The sequence below is a fragment of the Zootoca vivipara genome, chromosome 10 (genome assembly GCF_965207765.1).
Source record: "Zootoca vivipara chromosome 10, rZooViv2.hap1.1, whole genome shotgun sequence".
Taxonomy (NCBI): Eukaryota; Metazoa; Chordata; class Lepidosauria; order Squamata; family Lacertidae; genus Zootoca; species Zootoca vivipara.
The window spans coordinates 34,959,681-34,978,400 of NC_142593.1; the positions used below are offsets into that span (position 1 = coordinate 34,959,681).

At 42.6% G+C, this 18,720-nt stretch overlaps 1 non-coding gene across 1 annotated transcript; it reads right to left on the reverse strand.

The window, feature by feature from the left end:
- Positions 1–1,132: 1,132 nt before the first annotated feature.
- On the reverse strand, positions 1,133–1,235 carry LOC148684431 (U6 spliceosomal RNA). Its single transcript, XR_015946250.1, has one exon. It is a non-coding gene; the product is annotated as a U6 spliceosomal RNA (small nuclear RNA).
- Between the last annotated feature and the right edge of the window lie 17,485 nt (positions 1,236–18,720).

An 18,720-nucleotide genomic window follows, 5' to 3' on the forward strand; every position in this document is an offset into this window, starting at 1 on the left:
CTTACATACTCCTAGATCACTGGTGTAGTTTTAAGCCTAAAGCTGCAATCCAATGCAGACCCTTGGTAGTAAGTTCCTTTGAACTCAGTGGGACCTATTTCTGAGGAAACATGCTCAGAATCATGATGCATGGGCCCAAGTTATGATTCAAGATATCCCTGCTTTACTCTGCCACAAACAAACTAGGCGGTCTTATGCAACCTATTCTTTCTTATACTTAGGCTGTAATCTTTATTTACCTTAACTGAGAGTAAGACCCATTGAATTGTATAGGATTGAGTTGTGAGTATACTTCATTAGGACTGCACCATTAGCTGAGCTTATTCCCCAGTGTATGTCTTCAGAATTGCGGACTTGGGAGTATCCAAAGCACTTCACATATACATTCCAATTGGATAATGCACAATATGCTGTGAATACTCTCAGGCTGTGGTTCTTAAGACATGAGGGATTAAGTGCTCCATTAAAAACTATTGCACTTAACTTCTTAGTAAACAGACATAGAATTGTGTGGTAAAGCACTATGTGCCTCCCAGGCTGGCCCAAAGGACTTTGCAACCTGTTGTGGAATGACAAATTGCTCTCTTTCTCCCCAAGGTGCCTAGTACCCAACGCCAGACAAGTATTTTCAAAAGGTGAGAGAAAATTCCACAGATGCCCAGCACTAGCAATAAAAATACAGTAATAATAATTAACCACCAATTTACTACCCCTTCATGACACCCAAAATCAACTGTCTGAGATGGCCACCTCACTTTGCCAAATGGTAGAGCTTGCTGCTTGCCCTATAGATAAATTCTAAGTAGCACCAGTGGTGGTGTTAGTCTCTAGCTTTAAGTCTGCCAAGGACAATGGCTCCTCGTCCATCTTAACAACCTTTACCAAGATGAGCTGCTTAGAATATCTGCAATGTATCTGAAGAAGTGTGCATGCACACGAAAGCTCATATCAAAATAAAAACTTAGTTGGTCTTTAAGGTGCTACTGAAGGAATTTTTTTTTATTTTACTTCGACCCAGACCAACACAGCTACCTACCTGCAATGTAGCTGTGATTTATGTTATTTGGGGTGGTAATGTCTACCCTCTCTGTTATTCCTTTGCCATATTCTACTTATCCCTTTAGAAGTATTTACAAATATGGAATGGTTCATAAATGTGTGTGTCATTTGTGCGTAGGAGTCACTTTAATCTTCCGTGTATCATTGCAATTTTAGTGTGATGACAAAACAAGCACCTCTTTTAGGATTATTTATTAAGTGTTTGCTCTGCACACCACACATTTGTGTACACACTCCTGCTCTCCATCCAGTGTGCTCCTGCCACTGGTTTTTGAATTGTTGTACACACAACAATATCAAAATACTGTGTTTTGATATGTGTTTCTCCAAACCAGCTTTGATCTGAATTGAGAAAAAGAACAAGCTAGCAAAGTTTTAATATGGCAATGTGTACATAGCCATCATCTCAGTACCAAGGTATTCCAGTGTTATTAATAACCTATTTACATAAAGTTTGTTGAGGCAAGGAATAGTGGTCAACATAATGCCTGATCCACCAGGCATTTAAACATGGATACAACCAGGGTCTCTATTAACAACCTCCTATTCTTTCTTGCCTGGGACTTCAAAAACAAGGAGAACATGTGACTGTGCTACATGGATCACATACAGTATTGTGTAAGCCTGGCCTAAAGTCACCCAGTATATTCATGGCAGATCTGATATTTGAAATGAGAATTTCCAGATCAGAGCTCTTGATCTTAATCACCACAATTTCTCTCATATTTGTCCTCAAAGTAATAACACTGTGAATACTGTTGTCTCTAAGGTCTAAGACCATCACTCCTATTTGCTGCACTAAACTTATACTATGCTGCTAGAAGTGATATTTCAAATGTACTTAGCATTTATATGAAGCCTTGGTCAGAGCTTAAAAGTATTGTGAGTCTTTTAACTTTATAAATTCTAATTGTTACTGATACAAAATAACTTTGATTTATGGTAACCAATCTAAGCAACACACATTATTATTCATCAGTTCATATATGTAGTAATTTTGGCATACATACTTTGACACAATTTTGTTGATATATCCAGAAACGTTTATCTCATTGTTTATAGTTGATTTTAAATTTTATGTAATTGTTGCATGTCATAAGCTCTCATGTAAACAAAGCTAGATCTCAATGCAACCATGTCAAATAGTTTTTTATTAATTTTCATTTATAAACTATATTTTAAAAAATGGAGTGCCACGGGTCATGCCAATAGAGCGTATAACTCTTAGTCAGAGGAAACAAATGAGGGAGTGTAGTGTAGGATTGCCACTGGATGGTAGAAATAGGGTTAGAATTTTGGTTTGGGACAGTAAGCAAAGTGATGCTAGACTGGTCAATGAAACCATTCCTAGAATCATGGATTTTAGAGGGAGTCCTACACTCTCACTACAGTATAGGGCCCCAACTTAAGAGCTGCCAAGGGATGTGACCTTACTCTCCTCATCTAGGCTCTGTTACATTTTTATGCACTTTACTTATTATTATATAGCCCTATAGTGTACATAGTGCTTTACAAAGACAACAATCACCATTTTCATGAGCTGGGAACAGAAGGTAGATATTGGCAGCCTTTGCCATACTGGTGTCCTCCAAATCTTTTGGACCATAACTCCCATCACCTCCAGCTCAGCACCCATACTATGTTAACTGTAAATTAACTTTGCCCTAATAGAGCAGCCCTCTAGCCCACATTACATTAAAATAAGACTTCAGTTACTCATATATAACAGGTACCCCAGTTTACTTTTGTGAATTAATCACCTGAATCCATATGAACCACCATGCAACCAAGGGGTAAAAACAATGTGTATGCAAAACCTTCTGAAGCCCTCTTTACCAGGCATCAAACAGCTACTTATTTAATTCTAATTTTCTAATTTGTTTTTTAAAACAAGAACCACAAACACCTTGGACATTTTGGAACAATACCTAAAAATCACAGGGCCATTACTGTCCATTAAAATCCTGTTTACAGTTCAATGGAGGTTCATATGGATTGGCCATCCTTCAAAGAGGGAAGGAAGGGGTGGGTGGGAAGAGATTTATAATCTTCTAAGTGTCTCTAAACCCTTTCCAGTCTTTGACAGCCTTAAGGCTGGGTGCACAAATTGTGGGAAAGGGAGGAGGGAAATCATATTTAATTGTGGGAATGGGGATTAAATAAGTAGCTGTTGGATGCCCTGATTTCTATTTGATCAATAAATCATCAAGTGTCTTAAGTGCTGTATTCACTATTAAATTAAATGAAAAATACTTTAACCTGCCTCCCTTGTGTCAGCAGATAAAGCTAATAATATTTTTCGGTTATATTTCAATTTAGGTATTTAAGTGCATCAAACACCATGGGACATTTTTTTCCTTGGAATAAATAGAAAATGGCCTCCAAGCTTAAATGTGGAAAAAATATTTTCTAGTGAAGAGAGCTGTTTAAATAGAGTATGTACATGGGTTAATATATTTAAATGGTACATTAACAGGCAGGCAACCCAACCCAACGTGTTTACACTTAAAAGGAAATTTCAGAGGGAGGTGATGCTGCTGAGCTTTGTATGGCACAAGCAGCGCCTTTCAGTTAGGAGTCTCAGCGCTCAGAGCTACACTTTAAGTAACCTTTTCTCTAAATGTTTACCCTTTCCTTTTGTTTTCACCTCTAAATTAAGTTTACTTTTAAACTCTTTCTTCTCAAGCATTCCATTCCTCCAGGCGTCTCTTATCCTGACAGACCAAGGGCGAGTAAATCTATCTAAGTGTAATCTCTCAGGGGCTTACACTACAAATACTATTCTCTCTTTCTCCCCCTAACCCTGCCCCCTGCACGAGGAAAAAACTCTCGCGCGTTATCTTCTAACGTGTATACGCATTAGCACTTAGGGACGCACATCTGGGTCTTGTGGTCACTTTATCTGTTTTTCATAGGACTTTTCCTACATTGCAGGAGTGTACTTGCGTGTGGGGAAAAAAAAACAATTAGAACAGACGGCGCGGCGGTGGATGAGGCTCTCGATTCTTAGGGGGATCCGGTCAAACTCACCGGCATTCTTATAAGCGTATACTCGACGGGAGCCAAAAACAGAGATAAACATAAAAATGAGTTTCAACATGTTTTGGGGCCTCACAGATCCCTGCGAGGAAAGCGAGAGCCGAACCGTTTTAAAGTGATGTCAACTTACTTTCCTCTAATTTTAATGCCGATCTGCTTTTATATGTAAGAGATCTTGCTCGCCTTCTTTCCCCTCTAGCGGTAATAACCTGACGCTGCCCTAAAATCGCGATCGAATGATATTGGTGAAGTTTAATTGCCAACTTAGCATCTCCGTCACACCTCCCAGCCCATTAGACGCTGCAGCCTCACCTGGTTCTACGGGCGAGCTCAGCGGCCTCGACGGCCAGAGCCTGATTATACAGCCAAGCTGCTAATTTAGCGAACCGCCCTTTCGAGGGAGGCCTTGATGGACGCCACACGCCGGAATCAGGCGCGCGCTCCGAGGAGGGGCCGGCGTGGCGCGGCTGCTCCCCGCCCGCCCCGCGAGCCGCCGCCTCCCCGCAGAATGAGAAGCGGGGAATTAGCCGAGGTGTGGGCAGGCAGGGAGCCGAGCAATTAGCGCCGAGCGGCCGCCGGGGGGACAGCAGGGGAGGCGCCCGGGCCGCTCCGCTCCCTGCCCTGCGCACTGCTGCAAAGGGCAAGGCGGCGGCCCGTGCGGCTCTGCGCCAGAAGCCGCGGCGCCTGGTCTCCCGGACCCTCTGCCCTCTGTCGGGAGAGCGGCGTAAAGTTGGGGCCAAGCTAGACAAGCAGCGGCAGCAGCAAGCGGGCGGGTGACGCGTTTCCCACCCCGGCAAGACTCTAAAATAGCAGGCGCGGGGAAACCCTGAGAGGCAGAGGGCTTTAACCCCTTTGCTCCCAGGTCCCCATCAGCCAGTCCTTGGCGCTGGAAGGAAAAGCTTTCATTTGGGAGAGTGGGAGCTTCCCCTGCCCCCAGCAAATATCTGGCGCAGGATGGCGAGAGGGAAAGGTTAAAGCCCCACCCTCCCTTCAAGAGTTCCGACCCGGGTGAGGATCCCCGCGACTTTTATTTACTTTCTCCTTTAACCTTTAAGAAGCCGTCAGCAGACATGGCAGCTACTAGTTTGTCATAGAATCATACCGGTAGCATTGTAGAGTTGGAAGGGACCGCGAGGGTCACCTAGTCCAACCCCCTGCAATGATGGAATCTCTCCCCCCCCCCCTTGATCCACACCACGCAGAGTAGAGTATAGAGAGAGATATTCTAATCCCATACACACCGGCAGTTCTTTGAGGCAGATTAATGTATATGATGTCTATAATCTATGAACTGCACACTTACCCCCACACCCACATGTGACTGTGATTATATGTGTGGGAATGTTTGTTATATTCTGATAAATATTGATCGTGCAAAGACTCCACAGATGGTCATCCATGTATTATGGTATCCCTAATATGCAATGTACAAGTGTGTGTTCTAAATCTGCTCAGAAGCTTATAGTACGCACATGCAGTACACGAATATACAGTGCTTAATTCAGGCATTTTTGCATTCCAGGCCACTTTATGTCTCTCATGAAGCAGACTATAGACCACAAGAGCCCAGGCCATAATAAATCTTCCAAGTGTCACAAGAATCTTGCTAGTTTTTGCTGCAACAAGCCAATGTGGCTAATCTTCAGCAGTATGTGTGATGGGTGCCTATGCAATAACTACTATATATGCAAAATTTGATGTTTGTACAACAGAGAAATGCATACTTCATGCATGCATGATACTGGCATGCATTCTATGCATGGGTGTATATATAAACAAATATACGTATTACATGTGGTCAATATGCATATTATATAGATGCATTATGTACTATGTATAAAATAGAGAGCACACTATATATTTATTTATTGATCCTGCCCATTAACTCAGAACAGGACTTCTTATCCCACCAGCATTGAGAAGTCCAAGATCACTAGGGAAGATGGTGATTTGCCCAATGCAATATGCACATTTGAGGGCTGTAAGGGATTCGTATCCTGGATTTGAATCCACATTCCATCCACTAAGGCTACTCTGGCATTGTGTATGTGCATTTATATGAGCCATTAATATAACAGATGTTCATATTATATACATATATAACAGTTTGCATAATTCCATTTTGGTGTGTCCATGTGTGTAGCATCAGCATCTGTATCACACAAATAACCCCAGCCTGTGCATGTAATGCGTTTAGTTGAACAGATGTTGATATGCAAGTTGCCCGCTTATTCCAGGTGGGTAATCAAGGAGCCCTCTCCAATGTACCAGCAAACCCTTTATGCAAGTGACTCTCCTTGTATGTCTGTTGCAGATAAAGATACATTAATGGGCCAGGCACCGATTATTATTGTACAGGCAGGCACAAATAGAGGGGAATGTGCACACATGACCATTAGAGCATTGTTAATGATGTACACCAGCGATCTAAGATATACTTCATATCCATTTCAGTTTGTAGATGATTTTGCTACGTTACCCTCCAGTGTGTGTGTGTGTGTTCTCCGGGTGCCTCTCTCTTTCTTCTGGACTGTAATGACAAGGGTAAATATTGGTAGGGAGGCAACATATGTTTATGGCCCAAATGTGTGTGTAAACGCTTGAATCTATGACTAACCTATATTTATTTGGTGCTCCGGACAGCCGGGGGAAGCTGGAGGTGCGTATCTTTGCAACACAAAAGACCATGGAGCAAGCGGATGTCTCCCCGCCCCCCGCCCCCTCGCTGGGCACAATGGCGAAGGAATCGCCGGACCGGCGCAAATGCGCTTCGCCAAGCGCTTTCCCTGGGAGTCGCTTTGGGCATTTCTTGGAGACTTTGGCAGCAGACCACTTTTTGGGGGGTGAGGGTTTATATATTTTTCCCGAGCACCCGCCCTCCTTCTCCTCGCCGTCCTATATTTATATATTAATCTGATGGGCGATGGTGGCGTTATTAATTGTAGCCGCGCCTTTGCTTGCTCTTTGCGAAAGCAGCGCTCTAAATTGGCTCTAATAAATATTAGCCGCTAGATTAGGCGAGGTGAAGCTGGCGCGGCGCTCCATTTTCGACCTGTAGCCTCTGCAAAGCCGCCAGTTCTGCGCCAGATTAGCCCCATCCATCCAGTGTCAATGGTTGTCTTGTTGAGAAAATCAGTGAGTAAACACGGCTGACAGAGAGGGGGCTCAGCTGATTACTCATACAAATAGACTGCAAACTCCTCCAGGAGAAGCTGTTTCCAGAGATGGGTTTCTCGCATTGACAGCGCGCCTTCTCCCAGGATCGTGTGTCCTGCTGTTCCCACTTTGTCCTCCATCAATCACACAATTGTGTCCGGGATGTTTTATAGAGTCACTTAATATCCCTGCCTTCATCTCTATTCACTTAGAGAATGATCTGCCATAAGGGGGAAAGGCTTTTCTTCTCTCTCTCTTGCTTTCTTCCCCCCGCAGACAAACCCGGGCCACAATAGCTCTGGTGGGGGAAACGCAGCCAATCGGGGGAAGCCGGGAAAATCTTGCCCGGCTTTCTGATGCAAATATATCAAACCATCCATGAGATATTTCAATTCCAGCCAACCTTGTGGTTTACATGTCGCCCGCTATTCCTTTATTGTCTGGTGTTATTACATTACCTCCAGATTCTCATAATCACCTGGGGTAAGAAAAACAAAAGGGGGGGGGAGGGAGGGAGAAAATGTTACTGGTTGAGAAGGGAAATGCTAAAGCTACATTGCACCTTCACACACACAAAAATAGCATGAAATATAGAGTGAATCTTATCTGTTATTACCATCCATTAGCATCCCACTTTGGGTTTTAAGTTGATTAACTGACTCGAATTTAACTGGTTAATGGTTCAGTTAGTCGCTTGATTTAAGAATATCAATAGTGGTGGAAAGTGGAAGGTATAAAAAGAAGCGAAGAGGGTTTTTTGCGGCTGAATGAGGCAAGAGAATAATGAATGGTTTGGGAGGAATCGCCTTCAGCGCATTCCTTGAAACCAGAGGTTAAGTCAGCCTGACAACGGTGCCACCAACATCGTACTCATCCGATTAAAAGTCGCATGTGAAGATTGCTTCCTTAAGCACGCTTAGCTGAAAGGAGGCTTTCTTGAAATCAATTGCACTGGCTTGAAAGTTTGGTGTTGGGTGTGTGCTCCCCCCCTTTTGTTAATTTGTGGCTGTCAATGGATTCATTACTCCCATTCACTTAGTAAAAAGGACCCCAACACCCAATTCCAAAGTAAGTTCCGATTAGGTGCATCGGGCTTGTTTACAAGTAAATCTGTTAAGAATCAGGTCTTTAAAGTTACATAACAGTAACTGGCATAATTTACGGAATGGGCTTGGGTAACTCCAGTTAAAGCGCTCTCATCAGTCTTTTAAACATTCGACAGCAGCTCAAGACCAAAAGACCTGGCTTAACTGGATTAGTGGACGCAATAAGTTAAGTTCAATATAAAAATACACAAAGTTTCAGATAGGCTGTACTGTAAAATTGCGACGGGTCCCACAATCCAGTTAAAACAATGTATTGCAATTAGTATAATGATAATGATAGTATAGTAATAATGATTGTAGGTCCCAGCTTCACTGGGTTCTGAATCTCTTTCCATGAGTGCGCATTTTCTTTGCAACTGCTTTGTCCCTGGCCTGTTCTTACTGACATATTCAAATAAGCATCACCATCACGTTTCCCTTGTAACTAGAATGGCCAGCCGGTCTAAGACGGCCTTGAATGCTGGAGAATGTTAAAGACAAGCGAAGGAGTTACAAGGTATTACTGTTGAAGTGCCTCATCTGCAAATTAGATTGCTACACAATTAATCAGAAAGTTAATTAATGAGCAAGTTACTAATTAGGACAATTTAAAACCGATGTTTATAGAGTCTTACTTAAAAAAAATAAAAAATACCAGCCAGCTAATTGGCCCATACCTTGGTTTCATAACTCATCACCAAGGTTATAATGGTACAGATGTTTTGTTTATTATGTAACACAAGGCAATTATGTCAGTATTATATTGGGCGCATCGTGAATCAATCTTGGAAATTTTGTTATCGCTTTAAAGGCTGATATTTCTTAAAATAATAGAGGAGTATAACTGGGGAGGAGGCTGTTTCGTCACTCTCTCCAGAGACCCGACAAAGCCCAAATCTTTGCCTGCTACAGCTTTCTGCAATACACACAAGCAGCTAGAGAGAGTAAGTCACGTTTCGCTGAGGTAAATAGCCAAATGTCTATTGATATCGTAATAGCGGCTCTTGGATTTCCTCAAGTAAGTGGGCATTGAGCAGTAGGGCAGACTAGATGTCCTTTAAGTTTCCTCTAAACGTTAATTCTAGCATGATATGATTGTAAGTCTCTGTGACATACTTCCAGGTATTCTGCCTACTCCCTTGGCGATTCTGGGGAATCAGGGTTTATTTAATGGGTGATATATAAATTATTTTATATTCAATCTTATTAGCTCATGTTGTTTGGGAAAAAAAGGGGTTCTCTCCATACAGTATTTGCGATAAAATATCCAAACAAAACAAACAAACAAACAAACAAACCTGAGAACAAGAAAGATCATTTAAAAAGCAAACAACCCACTAACATCTCTACCCCTTTAAACGAGTGGTGGAACATAACTAACTAAAATAAACGTATCGATGTGTAAGGACTGGGTAACATTCAATACCTGTGAAATAATGTCGATATAACTCCTTAAAACTAGGGATGAGAGAAATTAAGACTTATGAAATGCATAAAACTATGGTGGCAGCAAACCCAATAGTGAGTTTATTTTCCAAATATCCTGAATGGGGGTGGGGTATAATCGCGTTTACCTGAATACCTATAAAATTCGTGAAGACTTTAAATATAAGGATAAACTCCATAAAGCGTGTGTGTGTGTTTGAGCATCCACGTCAGACTTCAGTAGAAAATGACCTTTATTGTTTTTAGTGGAAGGAGCGCATGAGCGCAGGCGCTGCCGCCGACTTACATTTGCTCTGTGGCGAGGCGAAGACATGACAGCAAGCCCCCATTGTCTGTTAGGTCCCCAAATACTGATTAATTCTGTGCGCTGTAATGGCACAGGTGTGTGTATCCTTAAACTGTACCGCGCGCTTGTCTAACCCTCATCCCCTTGCACCAAGCCTTCCTTCCCCCATCCTCTTAAATACAGTACAGAAGCCAATAATTCATACGAACTCAGCAATATACAACCCCAGTACATTTACTCCACAGTCCTTCCCGTAAATGCAATGAAACAGCGACGAAGTAAAATCTACCACGCCAGAATCAGGTCGATCTTCCACTCAAATCAAAACAAAAATGTAATCAATGAACCCCCTTGAAGTTTTGGGGAGAGCTGTTTTTGGTCACTCCCCTTAATGCAAATATTTTCAAATTGACTGAGCTAAACCACGATTCTCATAAGCAAGTAGAGTTAAAGTCTTGTGCAGAGGACACTTGCTTCCCTGTAGCTTGGGAGGTGGGTATATTTCATACGCAGGGTTGGGGGCCAAGTGTGCATTTCGGCATTCACAATTCGGCCTCGCTTTCTCTAAACAAGGCCAAATTCATGTATGTGTCCTCCATGAATCTTGTTAATAATTCTGACTCGGGCATAACACGTCCGCACGTGTTTGTGTGTGTGTGGAGGAGGCTACACCCGAATTAGCTCTCCTGCTGCGGGTGGGTAGGGGAGAGGCGAGAACTAAGCCGAGTTATTTAGGGGCGTTTCTGGACAGTGTATATCGAGCTGCCTACTTTATAAATCGGCATTTTAAGTAGTTCCGGGTCACCATTCGCTAGTGTAGTTCAAGTTGCTGCTCCTTAACAGTTGTTTGGAGCGTCATAACGTACCCAACCCAAACAACTCCTGGCAATCTCATCTTCAACCATGAGGAGTACATATAGGTAATTTTTAATGAAGAGGTTCCCGTACCACGTTATTAGCAATAAATCTACACTATTCTTTGTTGGTTAAAATCATTATCATCATCATCGCTATCATTACTGAACTCATTATTCTTGTGTTACTATCAGAGTAGATTTATGATAATACCCACCATCACGCCTGAGCTAAAGAAGGTGTAAAGATTTGATTAATAGCTGCTTTTCACTCGACATTTTCTCATTTTTTTGTAATAAATAAGGACTGTAATAATTACAGGAGGTAATTGCTGCTCTGATCAGACACATATGTGTTTCTCTTAAAATCTCCAGCGGACACAAGATCGGATCAATGCGAAGCAGAGCCCAATAAAATAATAAGGTATTGTCCAGCAACACGGATAACTGGAAAAGTAAACCTCTGAAAAAAGAAAGAAAGAAAGGCGAATTTATTCATAGAACGATCCGACGTTTTCTGGGTGCGCCTCCAAGCTGGATGGGCCACGTTTTCTGCTCCAAGCCCCACAACTGGATGAGAGCGTGTCAGCTTGCCAGACAATTAGAGCTGGATTGCAGAATGGTTCAGGGACGAAGATATTATTGGACTGTCTTCGTCACTTTGTCTTTGCACACATACATGCTGCACGCAGAAACGGGTCTAGATACTCTGGATAACCCGTCATCCATCCTCGCTGGCGGTGAATTACCGAGAGGGAGAGAGAGGGAGAGGGAGGGGAGCGAGCGAGTCTCTGGCGAAGAGCAGCACAACACTCTATCTGTCCCTTAAAGGTTACACGGCGCACTGCTTCGCTTTGTCTTCCTCGTGCCCTTTCCTGGCAAAAATGGAGACATCACATCCTTGCCCAGCCCCGGCTCAGTATTTATGAAGGTTTTCTGACAAATAGGCAGGCTGGCCACGCATGGGTGGCTGCCTTCATTCCGCACTTGGCTTGTTTACATAGGACCAGCACCATTTCCACGGATTAAACAAATCACAGCGAGAAGAAGACATTTATAATCCGCCAACGAGGCCACAGGCAGTTAAAAATGGTGCGTGTGTGGATGTGAGAATGGCGGTGAGGAAGAAAAATAACGTCTCTGGCCAGGGAGCTGACCTTCTCCTGAGAGGGCAACTCAGGGGTATACAGAGATAAATGCAAGTTATATATAATAGTACAAGCACACACATTGTATACATATATATAGAGTGCCATATATTGCACTATTGTGTTATGAGCCTTACACATTCTTTTCCTATATAATGAACTTTCTGCATAATGAACTACTCCCTGACCATTGACTAATGAAGTGCATATCATGTACATAATATATGTATTGCATATAATTACCGGTATATATAGTTATGTCAGTACATAATAGATCATATTGGCACTAACAAACTGGCCATAATTCAGAGCACAGTGTTATGCATTGACATTTCATTAATATCAGTGGGTTTAAGAAAGTGTAGCTCACTACTGAATAGTGGCCACTGTGAAAAAATATACATTGCTAATATATACAATTATTGGACATATGATTCCATATATACCCATACACTACAGTATATGCTAAAGTCTGTTTTGACAGAACAGGCTGGGTGAGTAATTCACATGTGTTTGTGCAAAGGTTAATCACACTCTTTTACCTAATAAATAAGATTACATCTTTATATACATATACATATTCTCTGGATGAATGTAAACAGGTTATCATCTGTTTAAAACTGGAATTTTGACTGGCTACAAGGCCTGCATCCTGCAAGACTAGGTTGTCTGGAAGTGCGTTAATCCAGATTGGTTGCCAACAAGATTTTATTCCGATAGATTGGATGGTTTTAAAACATGGGGGGAACAGAACCAATGGCGTTCGGCTGCATTCCCTTAACGAGAGACTCGCCGAAGGTTGAGCCTGACACACATCACAAAACCTTTTCTGATCGATATTATCATATCACCCCATTAGAAGGGGTGGTTTTTGTTTTTGTTTAAATGTAGGGCTTACTTGCCACGACTAATTTTTCCTCTAGAAGCCGGTGTCTAGAAATGTAACTCTAGGGATAAGGCGAACAAGAAATGGGAATGGGAAACAATGGCAGATAAAGACGCCCATAGGCACCCAAAGACCCTGACCTTTAACGCTGGAATTCAGCTCCCGTGGGAATCTCACTCCCCAAAAAGTGCGTTAAGTTTGAAGGCTTCACCCTAAGATCGGATTGGCGAGAAACAGTCACGTGGATTAGGGTGGCGATGGAATTCGAATCGAGCAGGCAGTTAAGGGGAAGCGCCTTTTAGTTTCCCGGGGCCAGGCGGGGGGAAAGGGCACTTAGGGTGTCAGCACAATTCCGTTCACACAAGTCACGCTTGTTCTCGCCATTCACCCGGAAGTGTAAGTGGAGTAAATCCCGAGGTGTTTTTTTATTCCCCGCCAGCTCCTCCCCGTCAGGAAAGTCGAGCATGTGTGTATTATGATTTCTCGCTGCCTCTCTCTCTGGGCTAAGAATGATAGCGCTGAGGAAGGAACCATGACTGGAAATGTTGCCCTTCCTCTTCTGTCATCTATATCAGGGCAGCTCGCGGCTGCTGCTGCTGCTGCTTGCTTTCCCTCCTCCTCCTTCCCACTGCAGCTGGTGGGGTGGTTGTGTGTGTGTGTTTTTTTTTTAAGTATATTTTTTTATGACAGATGTCAGCCACCTCAGGCAGCGGGAGCGAGAGGAGGAAGGAAATTCCCCACAAAATAGCAATGGTTTCGAAAAAAAAGGATCACAACAAAAATATTGAATAAATTCCCTTTTAATTTATTTGATCATTCCACATTACGGAGCTATGAATTGCTCAAATTTGATAACAAGTACTCAATTCAACTCATTATGTAAGTTAAATTAGACTTCGATAAAATTTCAGTGGCGCGCAGTGGTTCCTAAAATGAAATGTAATTTGTGCAAGAATTTGTTGTATCTGTCACAAATATTTCCAATTAGCGGCCGTAATTATTTGATAGTTTCTGCAATTATGGCTTAAACGGGTGAATTTGGGACTGTGGAGGACCCTAATTGGCCTAAATTTGATATTTTGCATATTTGCATAATGAGGAAATTGGTAGAAAATTGTGTTCATTCATTTGTGAAAAATCCTATGAATTTTATGAATTTGAAAGCTCTGTTTGTGCAGACTGTGACTTTGCTTGCTGATCCCTGAGGAGCTCGCGCTGAATGCCTGAACGGGCAGCGCGCCAACTTCTCCACAAGGAGGAGAGAGAGAGGGGTGGGGGAGGGGACAGGAAGAGCCGCGGCCGCGCGCGCCAAACAACGGGAAAATATGCGCATGCTCAAGCGCTTCAGCCTCTTCTAGGCATGATTGCAAAGCGCTGGAGGCTTAGTGCCCGCGCGCTTTGTGCCGAGGGGGAGCGGCGATAGCTGAGAGCTGCTGCTTATTTAGTATCCCGCGGTTCGTTTTCTGACACATATGCCTACGCAGGTGCGCGTGAGAAAAGAGCCGGGTCCTCCTCTCGGAAGACGCTGAGAGGCTGAGCAGGCTCGTGCACGCGTGATTTTCTTAAGCGAAATGGCCAAATGCCTCTCTCCTTTTAGCGGGCGCGTTTGTGTGATCTATGGCTCTGTCAGTTTGAAACAGTTAAAAGAGAAGGCAAAGCCTGGGCTTTTAAGATGCCGGCCCAGCAACCCCATTCATCATTGCGTCGCGGCGTTTTTTAACGTCCCCGCGCTCGGCTGGGGTTAACGTCTTAACAACTCCTTTGACGCAAGGCAGAGTCTGGATCCAGCCCAAGAGGTGGGTGCTCAACAGAAGAGACCCTGTGGAAAGGAAGAATCGGGAAACCCGCGTGAGAAAGAGCCCCCCCCTAGAAAAAAAGCATAAGAAAATAAATATTCTCTACGTAGGTTAGGAGGGAGAAAAGTGAGTTTATTATAATTGGATTTTTAATTATTGCCTTAGGGCCAAGGTTCAAATCCCAAGTTTAGAGGTGCTTGAAGGAGATTGAGTTATACATCACTTTGGGATTCACTTTATACACACACACACACACACACACACACAACAACAACAACAACAACAACAACAACTATATAAATAATGATTTGCCCTGGTTTTAGTTATTTTGAAGTATTTTATTCTTTTTATTTCCATACTTTTTAAAAAGTACCTCATCCCTAAATAAGGAAATGGAAGTGATAATGCTAACACAGCCAATTGCAGTTAGGGGTGTGAGCAGCCTAGTGAAAGGTTTCCACTCATCAGTTGAAGAAGTGGTTCTAGATCAGGGGTCAGCAACCTTTTTCAGCCGTGGGCCGGTCCACCATCCCTCAGACCATGTCGGGGGCCGGATTTTTTTTTTTGGGGGGGGGGAGTGAATGCATTCCTATGCTCCACAAATAACCCAGAGATGCATTTTAAATAAAAGCACACATTCTACTCATGTAAAAACACACTGATTCCCGGACCATCCATGGGCCGGATTGAGAAGACAATTGGGCCGCATCCGACCCACGGACCTTAGGTTGCCTACCCGTGTTCTAGATGAAACTGAGTAAAAAAAAGGAAGGGTCGGGAGTTCAGATTTCAAACCTATGAAGGAATGTAATGGGTTCTCAACTGTGCTTCTTGATCTAACTTGGGGCAGGATGGCGGGTGTGAGTTTAATAGTGGCCTTGGATAAGCCATTCCTTAGCATTTGAACAGTGACTTCTTGAGACAAGAATTGGAAGTACGTTGCAAGCCTTTGTGTGCTGTATGTGTATATGTGTTAGATTGGAGTTTGCATACTGTTAAACTGCCAGTCTCAGTGGCTTTTGTACATGAAATACAGAGAGGCACTATCTGCTTCAGGTAGCACAAGGTTTTGGGCTGGCCCTTGTCAAGGAAAGCAGTGGTTCAGTTGGTATTGGGGGGGGGGACCATGTACAATTTAGACCTGGGGTGGCCAACCTGGTGGTGGCCCCCCAGTTGTGAACTCCAATCAGCCCTGGCCATCATAGCAAATGGTCAAGAGAACGAGGGGAATTCTAGTTTACATCTTCTGGATGCTGGCAATCCCTAGTCTAGACTATTCTGTGTAGTGAGGGATGGTGAGTCAATGTAAAGAACAGATAAAAAGTATTGTGAGCAGCTAAAAGGAAAACCTCTCTCTGGACACAGGATAGTTGTGTGTGTTTTTTGTGGGAAGGTGGACTTAAAAGTGCTATTAACCAAGAATGTGAAGGTTGGGGGTGGTGAGTTTTTCATATTATTCAGCACACATTCATATTTAAATAGCTTGTTAAATGTTTGGTTGCAGTTTTCAAGTACATGTAATAATTAACTTTTCATGCAGGAAATACATACTCTTGAAACAGTTTAATCATTAGGTTTAAACTCAAGTTGAAAATCACATACTGTACTCTGGAGTTGTTTTATTTGAATGAATGGACTTACTTTGGTGATAGAGACTTAAGGAGTATGAGCTCAGTTTTACCACTAATATTTTCTCTTACAATTTGTAGCTAGGCATAAAAAAAGCAAGTCTATATTTATGTCACTTAAAAATATATATATATTGAATTCTGAATCCACAAATCTCCCCCCTGTCCAGATGGAATAAAGAAGTCTTCAAAAGTTGCAAATTCTGACCTGGGAATATTATATAACATTCCGCTAGAGAGTTTTATATACTTCATTTTATGTCCCCTGGGTAACTTTACTGGGTTAGCACTTTCCCTATTGCCATGGAGCTGCATAATATGTGAAGATGTACTGCACTCTAAATGCTTAAGTGCTCTGTCTTACAGTGCTTTCCTGGTAAAGGTCAACATAAATTCATCTTCCATTGATGCAGCATTTGTTTTTGGCTTCTAAAGCACACTGTTAGGGATGGAAAAGAATTTCCATTAAAATGTAAGCAGTGAATGGACAGGTATATGGAGCTACTGCTGAGCATTTGGCAGTGTTCTCTTTTTTGTATGTGTGATTGGGTGGTTTGGGGAGCTCTTCAGTTGAGATATGCTTCTAATAAGTGTTCTTTGGCCTCTTTTTTCTATTACCAATATGGCTTGTTCTCATACTACTTCCAGAAGATACTGTTGTACACACCTGTGGCTTCAGAGCACAAAAGGTAGCAAGCATACCTGTTTCCAGCAGAAAATGAGGCTTGGTGGAAAATCCTGATTCAAACACCAGGGATTGTTTGTGCATGCATTCTTTTTGAAATAGACATGCATGCTTAAAGGTAAAGGGACCCCTGACCATTAGGTCCAGTCGTGACCGACTCTGGGGTTGCGCGCTCATCTCGCATTATTGGCCGAGGGAGCCGGCGTATAGCTTCCAGGTCATGTGGCCAGCATGATAAAGCCGCTTCTGGCAAACCAGAGCAGCACATGGAAACACCGTTTACCTTCCCGCTGTAGCGGTTCCTATTTATCTACTTGCATTTTGACGTGCTTTCGAACTGCTAGGTTGGCAGGAGCTGGGACCAAGCAACGGGAGCTCACCCCGTCACAGGGATTCGAACCGCCGACCTTCTGATCAGCAAGCCCTAGGCTCAGTGGTTTAACCACAGCGCCACCTGGGTCCCTTACCATTCCCAAATTATTCCTTCATGCATTATAATACAAAACTATTGAAAGTGTACAGACAAAGGCTACACTATTAGGTGTACTTAGAAGGGGGAAAATCTCATTTGATTGCAGTGCAATCCTAAACATGTGTAATAGGAAGTTAATTCTCCATTTAACTATTTGAGACTTATGGAGCAAGCCTGTGTATGCCTACTCAAAGGTTTATACCAGTACCCCACTGATACAGTAGGAGCTATTACCAAGTATGAGTGTGTAGGATTGTGGCCTTACTTCCAAACAAGCATATATAGGAACATACTGTAAGGACTGTTTAATAGTGCCAGAGATCATCACTTCTTTTTCATAAAGGTCAGCTTACAGTGCCCCAAAGTTCTTGATTAGCCAGGTCACAGAGCCTGCAATGGCCAAGTTCAGGATGGTAAAAAAAACGAATGTTGCATTATTTTATTTATTTAATATGCTTCTATTTTGCCTTTTTATTAATCAATTTTTTAGGACTGCTTCATATATTAGTTATAATGTGCACTTGCTACACATTATAACTAATATACACTCAACTGTGTTGAGTACTTGCTAAAATTGTAACATGAAGCTTTTTGTTGTTGCTTGTGTATGTCATTCAGACTTGTTAGAGACTTTGGGCTCACCTCAGTGTATTTCTGCATTGTACATGAGATGGGGTGTGGATGTGTTTGTGGGAAAGCTGTGTGTATTTCATTGTATTAGCAGGTATACAGCACAGCTTTGTAATGCATAACTCTTAACATTGTCACATAGTTGGGACAATACTGGCCAGGATCCAAACAACTGTGAAACTAGTTCCATGAACCCAAGGAGGCTTTAGATTTGTTTCTCTTGAGCATTAGCCTCACACCATGCTGCACAGCAAATCTCTTTTGAAACTGTAGGTAGTTTAAGAGCAGAATAAAGGACTCCACTGTGCTGTATAAGCTTAAGTAGTTCTTTAGATCTCAGCTTCTCAAACCATTGATGTAGGAGCCTATGGAGAGGGCAAGATAGCTATGTTAGTAAATGTATAAAACAAATATAATAAACTTATTAATTGGCAAATAGGTGATCTTTCATAGTACATCAGAAATCCACCACCTGAGGTGTGTGCCTCACTCTGCCAAATTGTAGGATTAGTCCCTGAGACCGTAGGAGGTGATCAGACACAGATAGAAA